General features: G+C 44.8%; 1 protein-coding gene across 1 annotated transcript in view; it reads left to right on the top strand.

Annotated features, from left to right (window-relative positions):
* Rell1 (RELT like 1) overlaps positions 1-12,112 on the top strand; it is a 99,711-nt gene extending 87,599 nt beyond the window's left edge. The window contains exon 7 of the mRNA XM_051165322.1: positions 12,087-12,112. The gene's annotated coding sequence lies outside the window, so the exon portion shown is untranslated. The remainder of the gene's footprint in view (positions 1-12,086) is intronic.
* Positions 12,113-16,773: the final 4,661 nt, after the last annotated feature.

The raw sequence follows: 16,773 nt of genomic DNA, 5'->3' as shown, positions 1-16,773 counted from the left end.
CTCCCAAGTCACTAATGAGAAAATGAACTCCAGCCTATTGCACAATACTGGATGACTACACTCATGCAGTGACTTGGGTTCACACTCTGCTCGTCATGTAGCTTTACTCAGGACTTATTTCCATCACTCAACATTCCTCTAAAAATGGAAAATATTCATTGCATATCCCTAATCCCATTGTTCTTAATTTTTACTATGCCATTAGTTATTTGTTGTCTTATGAGCATGTATTACTTGGTAAGGACGACACGAGCTAGGTGCATTGCATGAATTCAGGGAGCTACCCACCTATATGAGGAGAGCAAGGAGGCAAGAAAGCTTACACAGAACTCAAGTAGTGCACAAATAACACCGAGCATATCCTGGGGAGGTTCAGCGCTGAGAGACTGGGCGGCTCTGAGGAGCCTGAGTCAGACAAAGGGGGAACTAGTGGTGGCCAGTTATGACAGGAACACCTTTAGACAGAGGAGAGTGGCAAAGAGGAAGCGAGGGGTGCTGTTTACTTAGCAAACAAAGAATTCTGAACTCCTGCTTTGTGTCCAGGTACCAGGAAGCTGTGGTAAATGCTGTGTGGCTTGCCCTATGGGGCAGCAACCTCCTGTGAGGTGGAATGAATTCTCTGGATTCTTGATGTTTAAAGAGTACATCAGTGAGGAGCCTGGAAGGGCCAAAGATTTTCTTGGAGGTCTGCAACACTCCAAGAAGAAAGACTGGAAGAGGGAAGACACCTCTGTGTGGATGGAGTGAAAAGTTTGGGACAAAAGAAATAGAAGGAACACTAGGGATGTTTGAGAGAGGGAGCCCCAGAAAGGGTGCAGTGCTGGGGGCCCTGGCCTTATTTCCTGGTGTGGTATCTCAGAGGAATGGATGATGTCATGTTTTTGCTTTGAAAAAAGATACTGAACTGTCTGTTGGAGGCTACTTTTCAACATCCACACGAGTATACTGAGACTTTACCGAGTCAAGTAGATAAGGGCCGAAATCATTAAAGGGCAATGGGTCACTTTTCCTGGCCTGTCACAGGGCATATCACATGGTGGGGAGACAGATATTAGAACCAGAGAGAGAGCTTCATGCGGAATAGCTGGATGCAGGAGACTAGAGTGACAGGTGTGTCTCCATCTGAGTGAAGAATGGACCCTGTGAGAGCAGGATTTAAACTATGAGGCCTGGGGAAATGGTGCAGCGGTTAAGGGTTCTTACTGCTCTTCCAGAAGACCCTAGTTGGGTTCCCAGCACCCATACTGGGTATCTCATTATCTCCTGTAACTCCAGCTCTGGGTGACTTGTCTGATGCCCTCTTGTGGCTTCCATGGGCATCCCTGAACACACATGGCATATACATGCATAGCACTCACATGGGTAAAAATTGGATGTAAGCCAGGATGATACCTGGGTGGTAGCAGTTTTGTAAAGCATAGCTCTCTTTAAGCCACTCCCCGGCAGGGAGCCTTGAGTGGCTGTGTGCTGCCTGTCATGTCAGTACAACAGGCAGCTATGCCTTTAAGGCCTCCATTATATTAACACCCACGGTTTTCCCCAATTATCTCTGAAACTCTAATTCTCCTCCCAGTCAGCCTGACGTTTCCACTGTTCTAAGCACGCCCAGCTTCCAAGCCTTTATGCATATTATTTCCTTCAGGGCCTCCTTGCCCATCAATACTTTGAAAAATTCCCTTTATGCTTCAATACATAAAGCTTACAGTTAAAACATAAATACATAAACGTGGGTCTTGTTGACGTAATGCAGATTATCGGCAAAGTATTGTCAACCTTCCGGAATTAGTTTTTGTGTCCTAGATAGAGCTACACCGTCCAATATGGTAACTGCTGACCACATGTAGTTATTTTAATTTAAATTACTGAGAATTAAGTACAGTTAGGTGCTTGGATCCCTACTAATACTACCCAGACACATTGCATGTGCTTAAAAGGGTGTTGGGTAGATGCTGCCATGCTGGCCTTTGGGGACAGAGCACACTGAATGCTCGTTCAACTGGGTAGAGGTTCTCAGTGGTTCTTTGGCCCCAGCACATTCGAGGATGTAAAACCCTTAGAGGCATCATGTCCCTGTTCTGTTGGTCAATAGTTTTGTATTGCTTGGTATTCAGCAGCTACTACCCAGGGAACAGAATCTGTAAGCTGGTTAGTCCTCAGGTGGAGCCGCCCCTGATCTCGGAGGAGCGTTTCTTACTCCCTCCCGTGTCCCCACTGTTGCACTTCCCACGGGTGTTGGAGGCAAAGGTGGCTAGTGGCTTGAAGTTTACACATCTTTGAAAAGGCATTTTCATTTGGAAAGTCGAGGCTAGGCCTACAGCCAGAAAACTCTGAATCTTAGCTTCACCATTTAGGAGCTGTGTTGCCTGGGGCATACCCCTCAACCTCTCTGTGGCTTTGTTCCTTCAGTTGAGGTATACAGATCACGGACAGCTCAGGATTGGCAGGTGATAAGTACAGATATGGTGACTGCCATTCTTGTTGCTGCTCCTTGCTGGTGTGCAGTGAGGAGGCTGAGGTCCAGGAGCCCCTCTTGTGGAAGAGAGGAGGCTGGTCTACAGGAGCCCCACTTGTGGAAGAGAGGAGGCTGGTCTACAGGAGCTTGAAGAAGGGTGAGGGGAAAGGTGCTAACATTTACGAAAGGCCCCGACATGCCAGACTCATGAATAGGTAGTTTATAATCATTCCATAAAGCCTCCCCACGAGGCCTGGGGGAGTGCGAGGAGGCGAGGATGGTGTGAGGAGAAGCTTTGTGGTGGAGAAAAGGAAGCTGGGTCGGGTGCAAATATAAAGATGGGCTCAGGGTAGGTGAGGGGTAGCCTTGAACGCCATGCTAAGGCTAGGCCGCAAGACTGGCAGTCTATAACTCATGGCACCGTGCTGGCTTCCCTGGTGGGCACGACAGAGGTGAACTGAGCAGGCTGTGGCTTCACTGTAGACTACTTTTGCCTCAGTTTGTATCATAAACTGGACAGCGTCTTTCCATAACCATCTATTTTCATGAGAGAGAAAGCAATTCCTTTCTGAAAGGCATTCGATTCTGAACACGATAAAGCCCGAGCGGGCACCAGCTCTGCTCCTTGTAGTTGGCAAACACATTCAGGTTGGGCTTCTGTTTTCCTTTGATGGCCTCCCACCCCCAACCCTAAGCAAGGCCAATATCTGAACAGAAAGAAAAGATCTCACGCAGCGCTCCTTTCTCCCGACAAGCTTTGCAACATCTTCCTCGGCTACAGTTCAGCTGGGGGCCTTCCCTGGATTCCAAGAGGAATTCCTGATCCTCACAGAGGGGCCTTTGTTGTCCAGGGTTATGAGAAGCTAACCGCTTGCTTCGCACAAGGAAGTATCTTTTCATTGTGTGAAGTTGTGATCAAAGAGGACCCGTGAGTGAAAGCCCGGCAACAAAGCTGTGATTGAAATCTAGAATTGCTACAGCGAAAAGAAGGGCCCTGTGCCTCCAGCGGAGCCCAGCCACCGCCATGGTGGAGTGTGGCTTTTACTCATCTGCCAACGGATTTCATTTTTAAGATGTACTCAGTTTTAATTTGGGTTTGCCTGCATGTGTGTCTGTGCACCACGTGCACGCAATACCCAGAGAGGCTAGAAGAGGGAGTTGGATGCCCAGGAGCTGGATTTACAGATGATTCTTGGCCACCAGGTGGGTGGGAGCCAAACGCGGGCGCGCTGCAGCAGCAGCAGGTACTCTTGACCGCTGAACCTTCTCTGATGGGTTTATAAATGTGAGTTTCCTTAGTGTGTGGTGTACGTGTGTGTATGCGTGAGTGTGTGGAGGCTAGGGGTTTATGACAGTGCTCTCTTCTGACATTAACCGTCTTTCACTTCTCTTTGGAACAAGGTCTCTTGTTGCTGAGTTGCCTGATTGGTTAGGCTGGCCAACCCCACAGCACCAGGGTTTCTGTCTCTTCATTCCTTTGGCTTTCTCCAGTGACACACACACGTGCGCGCATGCACACAATACTCTGCTTTGCTCACAAACATCTTGTCAAAAGTCTTAAAAAAAAAAAAAAAACTTGTTTGAGTCACATGGCAACATCTGGCTTCAAAAAAACCCAAAATAGTATATGTATATACTTATAGATATAACAGATATAAATATGAAATAGACATACATACACACACATACAAATATACATAATAAGCACACAAAGCTTGGAAAAGGCAGTAAAGAAGCTGAGCCTTAGTCCCAGCCAGCTAACCTTATGCTAACTTGATTTTCTCCCCAGGATGTAATGTTTGTGAAACTCTGACCAAATATAGAGAAGATGGCTTTATTCTGGCTCACAGTTTCAGGGGCTTCAGCCTCTGGGTAACTCGCCAGAGAGTCATGTTGGTAGATGCATATAGCAGAGGCTGATCTACTCATAATGCACAGGGTGAGGAAGGGCCTGTGGACCAGGTAAAACCTTCAAAGTCACCCCACACTCTACTTCTTGCAACTGGACTCCACTTCTCGAAATAATTTCCAGAATATTTCAAAATAGTGCCACCAACTGGGGACCAAACATTTAGCACATGAGAGAGAGAGAGAGAGAGAGAGAGAGAGAGAGAGAGAGAGAGAGAGAGTGAATTTCATATTCAAATCATAACATATGTTATATTTTCTTATCTAATTGCAATCAATTTTATGTAATATATAAGCAACTTTACGTCCTACCCCCAATTCAGCATGGCACATTTGTTCTTTCTCCTGACATGATGACTATCATGAATATTATAAGCAGCTACAAACAGTGACTCCCCAGCCAGTTCATTACCTATTCTTCTCTAGAGAGGGGCGGTTTTGAAACTCTCCCTTTCAAGCTCAAAGTCTATAGTGCTATCAATACTATATGTATTTGATGTGTACCCATCCTCTCCCCACCCCCACAGATATGAAATCAGAAGAACAATCTAGAAAAAGATTCCTGGGAATGGGGGAGGGAAGAGGAGGAGTAAGAGTGTGTGCATACAAGTGTGACCAAAGTACATTATGAATATGTATGAAAATGTCAAAATAAAAATCTACCACATGAGCCGGGCGTGGTGGCGCACGCCTTTAATCCCAGCACTCGGGAGGCAGAGGCAGGCGGATCGCTGTGAGTTCGAGGCCAGCCTGGTCTACAAAGTGAGTCCAGGATGGCCAAGGCTACACAGAGAAACCCTATGTCAAAAAAAAAAAAAAATCTATCACATGTAATTAATACATGCTAATAAAACACACAAAAATTCTATCTCTGTATGGATCAACTATTTCATCTTAGACACCATGGTGGGGGAGCACACAAACAAATAAACAATCCCACATTATCTGTCATCCCCCAACTATAGCAAAATCCCCAAAGATCAAAGCTGCTCTGAAGTAGCCTTTTAGCATCCTTTGTGATGAGCTATGTAAAATGGATGTCCTAACAAAAAGCCTGACATCATCTGAATATTTAAAATCTTAAAAACAATGGCAATAACAACATCAACAACAACACCAGCTTCTGCCTGGTCACTAGGAGGAACATGGGCACCGTAAGCACTCTCCACTCTCAGTCTGGCAAGCTAGCTACCTTTCTAAGGGAATGGAGAGCTTTGCATGCAAGGTCTGTCTCCACTCGTAGCCTGTTCATCCTTGGATCAAATACAACTTGCTCAGGTATTATTTTTATCCCTTCCTCTTAAGAAGTCAACTCCCATGAAAGGAAAGCAATTTCCAGAAAGTATTGCCCAGAGCCTCAGCTGTTTCTCTGTCCAGTTCTCCCCTCCCCTCCCCCTCTTACCCTCTTCTCTCTTCTTTTCTACCCTGATCCCTTTCTTTCATTCAGTAACAAATACTAGATTTTTCTAAGTACAAACTGGGAAGGAGGGCAATTCCCAGAATTCTGCAGGTCAAAGAATTTGCTTATTTATATGGGCGAAGCAACCAAATAGCCCCACCTTCTGCAGCACAGAATGTGGTATAGAAACAGTTTGTGGGAACCATCCCAAAGGAATTAAAGTCGACAAGTAACTCGGCATATACAAATAAGCATGGCAACCCGGAGATCACAAGGGAATCTCCAGAGAGTTGCTCAGTGTGGGGGCAAAACAAGACTAAGAACTGATACGCTTTTATTTTCAGTTCACTCTAAGTAAACACAGGGACAGCTAAAATCACTACATTTTAATCTTGAACGTTTGCTTAGCTGTGCACACTGACTTGTGAAGTGTATGTGGGTTACTGTTCTTCATGGCAGAACCCCATTCCTTAAGCCAGCGATGGCGGGAGGGACCCTCGATTCTTCACATTAGGGGTGTCTGTACACACTGCAACCTGCTTTTGGATTGTTCATAGATTTCTTGACAAGATTTGCTCTTAATAGAGGAAACAAATAGAAAGTTCCGTACCAGTCACAGCCGACATATTCATTTCTTGTCTGGCCCCCACCCCCAGTAGGATCCAAAGTCACTTGCTGTTTCAACTGTATTCAAAGTGGTCCTGGTGGGAGGGGTTTCACCCTGTGGCTCAGGCAAGGGCAACGTTTGCAAAGCAATTATACCTTACAGGCAGTGGTGTGCTGGAAGATGCTCAACAAAGATATTTACTGTACATAAGAAGCACAAAGCATGTGGCACACAAATACTAACAAACTTCTACGAAGGAAATGGGCTGGGGAAGATGCTCAGGGTGAGAGCACTTGCTATGTAAACATCTGAACCTGAGTTGAGATTCCCAGCACGGGCATACAAAGGCAGGTGTGGCCGTGCATGTGCTCCCCACATGTGTATGTACACATGTGCACACACCCATACACATGTACACACACACACAACACACACACACACGGAAGGGGTTTTGTTCACATAGCCAACCTATGACCACAACTGATAGAACCAGTATACTTCAGATATGAATAGCTTAGAACAAATAGAAAGAACAAGTTTAGAACCTCACTTGTTTGTTGATAACATGAGCTAATCTTTGCTAAGTCAGATCACTTTTGAAACTTAGAAGAAAAATTTCCTCATGCAAATATTTTTTTTTTTTTGGTGTTTCCCCCATGAATGGAAATAGATTCAACCTATTTTCAAGTTTAATTTAAAATAATGGTTCCTTCATTACCTTACTAATTACTGACAGGCAAAAAAAAAAAAAAAAAAAAAAAAAAAAATTAAGTCCTGATTCACAGAGTTTGACAATTTCTGTGGTGGTTGACAATGATCCTGAGGTGGTTGATTTGAACCTTGGCATGTTGAAGCCCTAAACACAAAGTTTAAAGGCAACACAGAGACCCACACCCCAGGGGACTGCCCAGACACAAAAGAAAAAAAGAAAAGGTATAACATTTCCGAAATGATAAATTTTTGTTATTTACTAACTTTATTTTTAATATGATTTATTTGACTCCACTTTAAAATAATTTAATTGTGAATGTTACTAAAATCTCAACAAATTGAGATTCCAGAACCCCAGGGCCAGTCCCGGCTAGCTGTGGCACAAGCTTTCTGGGTTTTGTGTAAAAGCACTTCCCACTCAATTTTCCCTCAGCCACAGGCCACTAACCTCCCATTAACAATAATCACCTTAAGGCTTGACTTCCCCTGCTGGGAGTTAATCAGTCTCCAGAGGGCAGAATGTTCCCAGGACTGTGTTAACAGTTAGTGAAAAGCATCTTGGGGGGAGGGGTGGTGGACTGACTTGAGGTTATGTGACCCTGAGGAGGCACTCAGTTGAATTTCCTGGAGAATGGCAAGACTACAGTTGCTGGGACAGCCATAGGATAGGAAGTGACCTATGCTGGAACAGTGCCTCAGATGTAGCCCACGCTCAGTATTAAAGATCTTTAAATAAATGAGAAAAAAATTAGCTCTTGTCAGATTGGGAGATTTTAGTCCAAGCTGTTTTATCATCACATTTTATTAAACAAACAAACAGCAAACAATAACAACAGCAAGAAGCTGATTTTTCGAAGGGGTAGAAAACATTGTAAATTGAAAAATCGTGGATCCAGTCATGGTGGCGCACACTTGTGATCCCAGCACCCAGGGAGCCGAAGCAGGTGGATTTCTGTGAGTTCAAGACCAGCCAAGTCTACAAAGCGAGTCCAGGATAGCCAAGGCTACACAGAGAAATTCTGACTTGAAAAACCACTTGAAAAAAAAGGGTAGGGGGGTCAATAAAATATAGTCAAGTTGTCAAAGTTAAAATTCTTATTATAAACACTGAACTAGACTACCTAAATTGATTTTTAAAACACAATAATAGTGGCCGGGCGTGATGGTGCACGCCTGTAATCTCAATACTCAGGAGGCACAGCCAGGCAGATCTCTGTGAGTTCGAAGCCAGCCTGGTCTACAAGTGAGTTCTAGGACAGCCAAGGCTACACAGAGAAACCCTGTCTCAAAAACAAAAAACAAAACAACTCAAACAACAAGACAGTAATAAAGCATGCTTGTGCACACATTTGTACAAGTGTGTGTGTGTGTGTGTGTGTGTGTGTGTGTGTGTGTACACTATGCCATGGTAGGCATTTAAAGCTCAGAGGGCAACCTCAGCTGTTGGCTCTAACCTTGTTTGAAGCAGTGACTTTGGTGTTTGCTCCTTGGATGCATATGCCATGCAAGCTGGCCTGTGAGCTTCCGGGAATTCTCCTGTGTCTACCCTCCCATTTCCACCTACAGTGCTGGAATTGCAGACACATGCTGCTGCCACCTTGCCTGGTCCTGGGGATTTGAACTCAGGTGCTCATGTCTATGTGGCAAGCACTTTTTTCGCTCAGCCATCTCTCCGGTCCATAGGCTTCTAGGCTACTGAAATCCTTTAGAATCTTATGGTAAATATTTCACGCCAAGGACAAAATGTTTTAGAAGGTAATCCTACTGATAATAATGAATGAGAAAGATTTAGTGAGCACCAATTCCAAACTTAATTCGAATACCAACTTGATGATGACAAAACAAGGAAGAACATGGCACTGGATTCAATAGCAATTCAGTCCCCTTCTCAGCACCCCTCAACCCCCACTGTGTGAACTCATTCACAGGCCTCTTTTGTTTACCTTATGATCACGTGGCCATATGCTGTATGTACAACCATGGGGTTTTGTTTATTAAACCCAGGGATAGTAAGAAATGTTATTTCAGGATCAATAGCCTTTCATTAAGATGGTCACACTAGAAGTGGTTGATTAAACGATAGCTCAGATATGCACTGATTAAGTTACGAACCAATGAATGGCAGAAATGGCTTTCCATTGATGAAATTAAAGTCCTACTAGTCAGGAAATTCAGTTTAGGAAATAGATGCTACTTGTGGAATTCAGGGGTGCAGTTGGCTTTTCGTGCCTTCTAAGAAAATGGTTTATGAATCTAGGGGAACCACACCTACACCCATTGGTGTGAGGCTGGAGGCCAGTGGATCTCAGGGTCTGGTACCAGATGCTTCAGTGCAAGAGAGAAAGAGGATCCTCTGTCTGGAATATTGTCAGGCTGACTGAAATACAGAGAGTAGTCCGTATCTCCATCTGTGGCTTCAACCAACTGGAAGCTAAATAAAGTCCTTTGCTCCAACTGTGCCTGTATTAAACAGGGGTAGGCTTTTTCCTTGGCATCCTCTATACATCACATTGTCACAATTTCTCACATTGCACTACAGTACACTGGGTATCATGAGGAATCTAGAGGTGATGCTCAGTAAAGGGGAAGATGCTTAGGTTATAAGCAAATGCCATTTTATATAAGGGACTTGTACATTTTTTTTTGTATGCACAGGGCTTCTACCACCAATCCTGTGCACATACTGAGGAGGAATGCATCTTCTCTGCCTAGAACAACGTCAGGCGCAAACAGCCACGTGGGAATTCAGTCAAGGTTGTACTGAACATTCCACTAGGCCTTTAGAGCAATGAAAAATCAAAATCAGTTGCATGAGGCACAGAAAGCTGCTGCCTTGGGGCAGCTGAGATCACTGAGAGACAGTCATGCTATAACAGAGCCCAGCTGAGACACAGTGAAAGCTAATCGCAGGCCAGTTTCCTTCACACGTATTCTCAACCTATGTTACCAGCAAGCCAACCGGGAGCTTTGCTTTGTTCTGTAAGTCTGAAATCTTTATTGTTTTCAATTGTTTCTGAATTCAAATCAGCATGTGGAATTGGACTCACCCGGAAGTCATTTCTGATTACAATGAACCTTCAACAAAACGGTTATTACAAAACCTTTATTTCTTGTATAAAATACATTACAGTCTTTTTATGGGCATAATTTTCTATTTGGCGCTTAACTCATATTGAAACCTGGATGACTTCAAGAATGTTGTGAGGCATCTTACTAAGATGTAGCTGCATCAGGTTTAGACATGGGGTCAAATTCTGCTTTTCAACAAACTCTCCAGAGACCCCCATGCAAGGGTCCAGAAGAGTAAGAATTAGAGAGGTAGTCCTCAGCCTTCCTCATGCTGCGACTGACCCTTCATGTTGTGGTGGCTCCCCAACCATAAAATTACTTCGTTGCTACTTCCTAACTGTAATTTTGCTACTGTTATGAACAGTAATGTAAAATCTGCTACGCAGGATATCTGATATGTGACCCTTGTGAAAAGCTTGCTCGGCTCCCAAGGGGTCATGACTCCCAGGTTGAGGACTGCTGGCTTAGAAGATGTTTTAGCACTAAGTGTTTAGTGTTCTGGTCAGAAGGAACTAACCATCCATAGGCAAAGACTTTCTCCACATGAACAAGTACAAACCAAATACAATTACAACATTGTTTTTGCTATTTCTTGGTTATGTTCACAGATATTGATAACTTAAAAAAAAACACAATTTTTCTTTTCTTTCTCCTTCCTTTTCTTTCCCTCCCTTCCTTCCTTCCTTTCTCTTTTTGGTTTTTCAAGACAGGGTTTCTCTGTGTAGCCCTGGCTGTCCTTGAACTCAGTCTATAGACCAGTCTGGCCTAGAACTCAGAGATCCTCCTGCCTTTGCCTCCTGTGTGCTAGAATTAAAGGCGTGTGCCACCATACTGGCAAAAAGATTTTTTTTTTCTGATAAAAATGATAGCTGAATCATCATTTATAGTAATGGCCACTGAGGTAAGGTTGTTGACAGTTAAAAATAAACCCAGCAGACACTGCCAAATCTTGCTCAGAACACTTAAGCAGAAAACAAAAATTCAGCGTATTTTCATGAATATTTTTTTATTTTAACCTTTGTGTTGCACTTCATAAAACCTATGGTTAGTTTTACTTTATAAATGGACAAACTACTCTTTGGCCGTTGTTTCTATTTTACAACGGAAAAGGACAGTATATTTTTTTTTTTTCAAACTAAGGTTGGAGAGCCAAAGAGTTTACTCACAATTTTAGTTAGTAACAATCAGCATTAAAAAAAAAAAAAAAAGGTAACCGAGGACTTCTGGGAACCTTGCGGCGGAGCTGCACTATGCTATGAGGATGGCGCCGTCTGGCTCAGCTCCATAAAGTAGGCTGGTGTGGCAAACTACACTCTCTATGGATGCCCCAAATGATTTCCAGCCCACACGTTGTTCTCTCAAAGTAACCATGATGTTTTGCCCACTGAGGGGTGGGTCCTTTGCCTTGGTCCACAAGTGTGGGTGGAACTTTGGGAGTGGTTCAGCCAATAAGGTGACTTTCTCTATGTGAGGCTCTCGCTGACTGGGTGCCTCCAAAGCAATGGCGAATTAGCCCTCTAGGTTCTGGGGGTTAGAAGTAGGATAGGGGTGTTCGAGTTCTGGCTAAAGGTCTGGTTAAGAGTCGAGTTCTGGTGAAGGGACATTTCTCAGGTTTCAGTTGGCTGTGTCCTTGGATGGTGTTGGGGGCAGGGGTGAGGGGTGGGTGAGGGGAAGGACAGAGTATTGAAAGCCTGCCACAGCGCTCTCTGAAATCACTGTTAGTACCAGCACCTGGCACTGAGAGCGTCTCAGTGGGCTCCACACTCACCTCATCATCTCTCAAAGGCCCTGCTTTCTAAAACTAAATCACACAGAGTTAGGAGTTGAGCCACTTTGGATGGGGAGGCCAAATGTTCAGTCCACAGCCCTGGCAAACGAGACAGGAAGAGCTTTCTGAAGTCAGCTCATAAAATGCCTCGTATTTCTACGTTCCTTTTTAGAAACTGAGGAGTGCCTGGAAAGCACGTGGTCCACTGCCCCGACTCCACCGCACACAGAGTCCTCAAGTCCCAAATTGGCCTCACCAGTCCCACCTGGATTATAGATACTTGAACAAGTTTTGTTCTAAAGCAAACAACTGTTACAATAGTTCATTGCAGGGCAGTTGAACTCAAAACAGATAATTAAAATTACTTTTTTTAATCATAAAAAATTAAAAGTATACGTGTGTGTATGTGTGTGTATGCCTGCGTGTGCGTGTGTGTGTGTGTGTGTGTGTGTGTGTATGTGCGCGCATGTGATAAGCCATAGCATGCATGTTGAGGACACAGGATAACTAGAGGGAGTTTGTTCTCTCTTTCTGCCTTGTGGGTTCTAGATACTGAACTCGGGTCATCAGGTGTGTCCTCAAGTCCCTTAATCCTCTGAGTCATCTTGCCAGTCCATAGAATGTACGATTAAGAAAGACTCTGTTTCAGGTTTGGACATGGGTGTGTACCTATGGTGGTGAGACGTGTGCTTTCTATCTTGGGCTCTCTCAGTCAGAGTCAAGGAATTATTGGCTCATAGGGTGAGATGACCAAAAGCCCCTTCATCTATGTCCAATGGGTATAGTAGTAAAATAAAAGCCGACATCTTGAGTCAGAAGGTTTTGCGACTGTGTCTTTTCCCTTTAAAGCTATGCTGACATTTAACTGCCACTGTGAGGATATTATAGGGGCAGGGCCCAGCTTGTGGGTGAGATCAGTTCCTGTCTCCCTCTCTCCTGTCCCTTCACCTGTTTACCGCGGGATGTTCTTTCCAGAAGGCTCTGCCAGGTGCCGCTCTCTTAATCGTGGACTTCCCAGTTTCAAGACTAGTGTCTTAGTAACAGTCTGCTCACTATAGATCAGCCAGTCGGTGGTACTCTGCTGCTCTAGCCACACAAAAGAAATTAAGCTGGTTTTCCTAATAAAAGATCTTCACCAACCCTACATCTGACAAAGGTCTAATATCCAAAATATATAAAGAACTCAAGAAATTAAACACCACCAAACCAAATAACCCAATTGAGAAATGGGGCTTGGAACTAAACAGAGAATTCTCAATAGAGGAACATCAAATGGCTGAGAAACACTTAAAGAAATGCTCAACCTCCTTAGTCATCAGGGAAATGCAAATCAAAAAAACTCTGAGATTCCATCTTACACCCATCAGAATGGCTAAGATCAAAAACTCAAGCGACACCACATGCTGACGAGGATGTGGGGAGAGAGGAACACTCCTTCATTGCTGGTGGGAATGCAAACTAGTACAGCCACTTTGGAAATCTATCTGGTGCTATCTCAGAAAAATGGGAATAGGGCTTCCTCAAGACCCAGCTATTCCACTCCTTGGAATATACCCAGAAGATGCTCCAGCACACAACAAGAAAATTTGCTCAACCATGTTCATAGTAGCCTTATTCATAATAGCCAGAACATGGAAACAGCCTAAGTGTCCCTCAGTAGAAGAATGGATAAAGAAACTGTGGTACATATACACTATGGAATACTACTCAGCTATTAAAAACAAGAATTCCCGAAATTTGTGGATAAATGGATTGAGCTAGAAATGATCATAATGAGTGAGTTAACCCAGAAGCAGAAAGACTCAAATGGTATATACTCACTTATATCTGCATACTAGCCCAAGGGGCATGTCCCACGAAAGCCTTCACTTACCAGGAAACTGGAACAGAGGGGGAGGACATCCTATTGGGACTCTAAATGAGAGAAGCATGGGAGAATAGAAAAGTAGAAGGATCCAGAGGGTCCTAGAAACCTACAAGTAGAACATTATGATAGGCAGATTTGGGCCCAGGGGTCCCGCTCAAACTAAGGCACCAGCCAAGGACAATACAGGCGGTAAACTTTAAGCCCCTACCCAGATCTAGCCAATAGTCAGAACATTCTCCACAGTTGAGTGGAGAGTGGGATATGACTTTCTCACGTACTCTGGTGCCTCACATTTGACCATGTCCCCTGGAGGGGGAGACCTGGTGGCACACAGAGGAAGGACAGCAGGTTGCCAAGAAGAGACGTGATACCCTATGAGCATATACAGGGGGAGGTAATCCCCCTCAGGAACAGTCATAAGGGAGGGGAATAATGGGAAAATGGGAGGGAGGGAAGAATGGGAGGATACAAGGGATGGGATAAACATTGAGATGTAACAAGAATAAATTAATAAAAAAAAAATAAAAAATTGAAAAATAAAAGGAAATTAAGCTGGAAAAGTAAAGCAGAGTGGCATTGAGATAGCAAACGTGAAAATGCAAACAGCGCTTTGGAAGAGGGTGATGGGTAGAGGCTGTTAGAGGATCTGGTCTGGAAAAAAAAAAATCCTAGATTGCTATAAACGGAGTGTAAAGGATGGTGCTGGCCAGGGCTTGGGAAAGAACAGCAGGCAAGGCTGGAGACTCTTTAGAGATGGCTTAAGCGGCTGTGATTAGAATGCAGGCAGGAACGTGAATGAAAGGGGCACTCTGATGAGACCTCGGATGGAAATGAGAGGGCCCTGGAAACTGGAGCATCCTTGTTACAGTGTGGCAAAGAAGCAGGCGGAACTGTGTCATGCCCCAGGGCTCTGCGGAAGCGGAGCTCGGCCTGAGGACGGCACATGCCAGCAGGGAAGCACTGAAGATTCTGTGTGGCTTTTTTAAACCGCACACAGCAAAATGAGAGAAGAAACTGTTTCGAGACGGAATTAAACTACGAGGGTTGAGATGGAGGGATTATCGGGTGGGCCCTGTGCAGAAAAATGCTTGTTCATGGGAGGAAAACCAAGAACGAAGTCTTGGCACCATTTGAGAAAGAAATTACTGTTGGCAGGGGGAAAAAACATAAAATAAGGCCAGAGGCTATTCTTCCTTAGCTGGATGAATGAGCCTAAACGGACATCTGAGAATCCTGTGCTAACCTCCTCCCCCCATCACAGGCCTAGAGGGAGGAAACACGAAATATGACAGGCCTTATACACCCTGGGCATAAGGCCTCACGGTTTCCGTCTTCTGCGTTCGTTCGCATGCCACACTCTTCAGTCGCCCCAGCAATGGCCCAAGCGAGCCCGTGTGAAGCCTCACACCCTGCTCTAGTAAGCACAAGGCGGTAGCCACATGAAGCACAGGACGCCATACTTTGAGAGCATGGCTTCCTTCACCTTGTTAAAAGACAGCCCGAGCCCCTGGCAGAGACTTGTTACTGTAATGGGGTTGCTTCACTAGCGCTCTGCTTCCTGGGGTGGCTCAGGCACAGAGCTTTGGAGCTATAGGAATAAGACAGCTGTAGGAAGTAACCGCCAAGCCTCTGCGTGGGTGGAGCCCAGCAAAGCCATGGGGGCGGGGCTTGGGGAGGGGCAGCCTCCGCCCTCTGAGTCTGGCCAGGTGGGGCGTGGAGTTAAAGGTTATTCTCAAACCTTAAGATTCAGTGTTGTGTCCTGTCCCTCCCTCCTACTATCTGCTCCTCTGCCCCATACCTGTCACTCCATGATTTGTTTGGATCCCCCCTCCCCTTGAAATGGCAAAGTCTACCCTGCTCTGGGGCCACTTCTGCACTTTGAAAGAACAGACCTGCTTTGATCGCACAGACTCATAGCTGTTGGGATTTGCCCCAGGAGAAATTATAGCAGGAGATTCACCCACGTCTAATTCAGAGGAGCCTCCGGGCGTTCTGAGTTGATGCTGGAGCCAGTTAAGGCTGACAGTTAAGACACGAGGGAAGCCATTTTGCATGTGAGAATAATAATGCGTTTTAGGGTCAGAGGCAGAATCCTAGGCCTAAATCTGGGTGTCCTTTAAAATTCCCGTTGACACTTAACTGTCATTCTGACAGTTATGGGTTGCCACATAAACGATGTGATTGAGGGCTCTGTCCTTATGAATTGGGTTTCCTCTTCACCTGTCTTCCTTGTCTTTTTGCTTTCTGTCAAGAGATGGGGAGAGAAGACCCCTTCCTGCAGATGTCAGAGATAAGTTCTTGATACTAGACTCCCCGTATTCCAAAAGCATGAGCCAGTAAGTTTGAATTACTTCTACCTGTCTCAGGTTCGCTTATGGCACTGAACAAAGAGAACCATCCCACTTGGATGTTGGCTACTGGCTGCTCCAACGCCATCGTTTGATCAGTGGGTTCTCAGCTCTGAAGGGATGTCCAGCGGACCGACGTCTCTCTAGCCTTCATTGTCAGTAGATACGGGTCAACAGCACATTTTCTTCAAGAGTCTATCTTTCTAATGCCTCCATGTTTTCTGGCCCTACCACTATACTAAAACTGCATGGAGCTAAGCTCTCTAAATTCTTAATTCCCTCTGAATTATTATGTACTGAATATTTGTGAGCCCTTCATGCATATACTGCAGCATTAGCCCCCCAGCGTGGCTGTACTTAGAGATGTACCTTTAATTGAGGCGACTAAGGGTAAATGAAGCAGTAAAGATTAGTGTCCTATAATCCCAGAATGCCTGTACCAAGGAAGCATCATGTGAAGACATAGGATGGGCCATCTGGAGGCTAAGCAGAACGGCTTCCTCAGAGTCTAAAACTCCTGGAACTGTGACCGTGGGCCTCTCATATATTCTAGAAATACAAGAACATAACTTTCTGTACTTCAAGTCATGCGATCCTTGGTATTCGGTTATGGCAGCCGAAGCAGACATCTTTTAGCAAGCAAG

Source organism: Acomys russatus, chromosome 22 (assembly GCF_903995435.1).
Source record: "Acomys russatus chromosome 22, mAcoRus1.1, whole genome shotgun sequence".
Lineage (NCBI taxonomy): Eukaryota > Metazoa > Chordata > Mammalia > Rodentia > Muridae > Acomys > Acomys russatus.
Note: the sequence above shows the minus strand (reverse complement) of the source record. Positions and strands in the feature narration are given on the sequence as shown.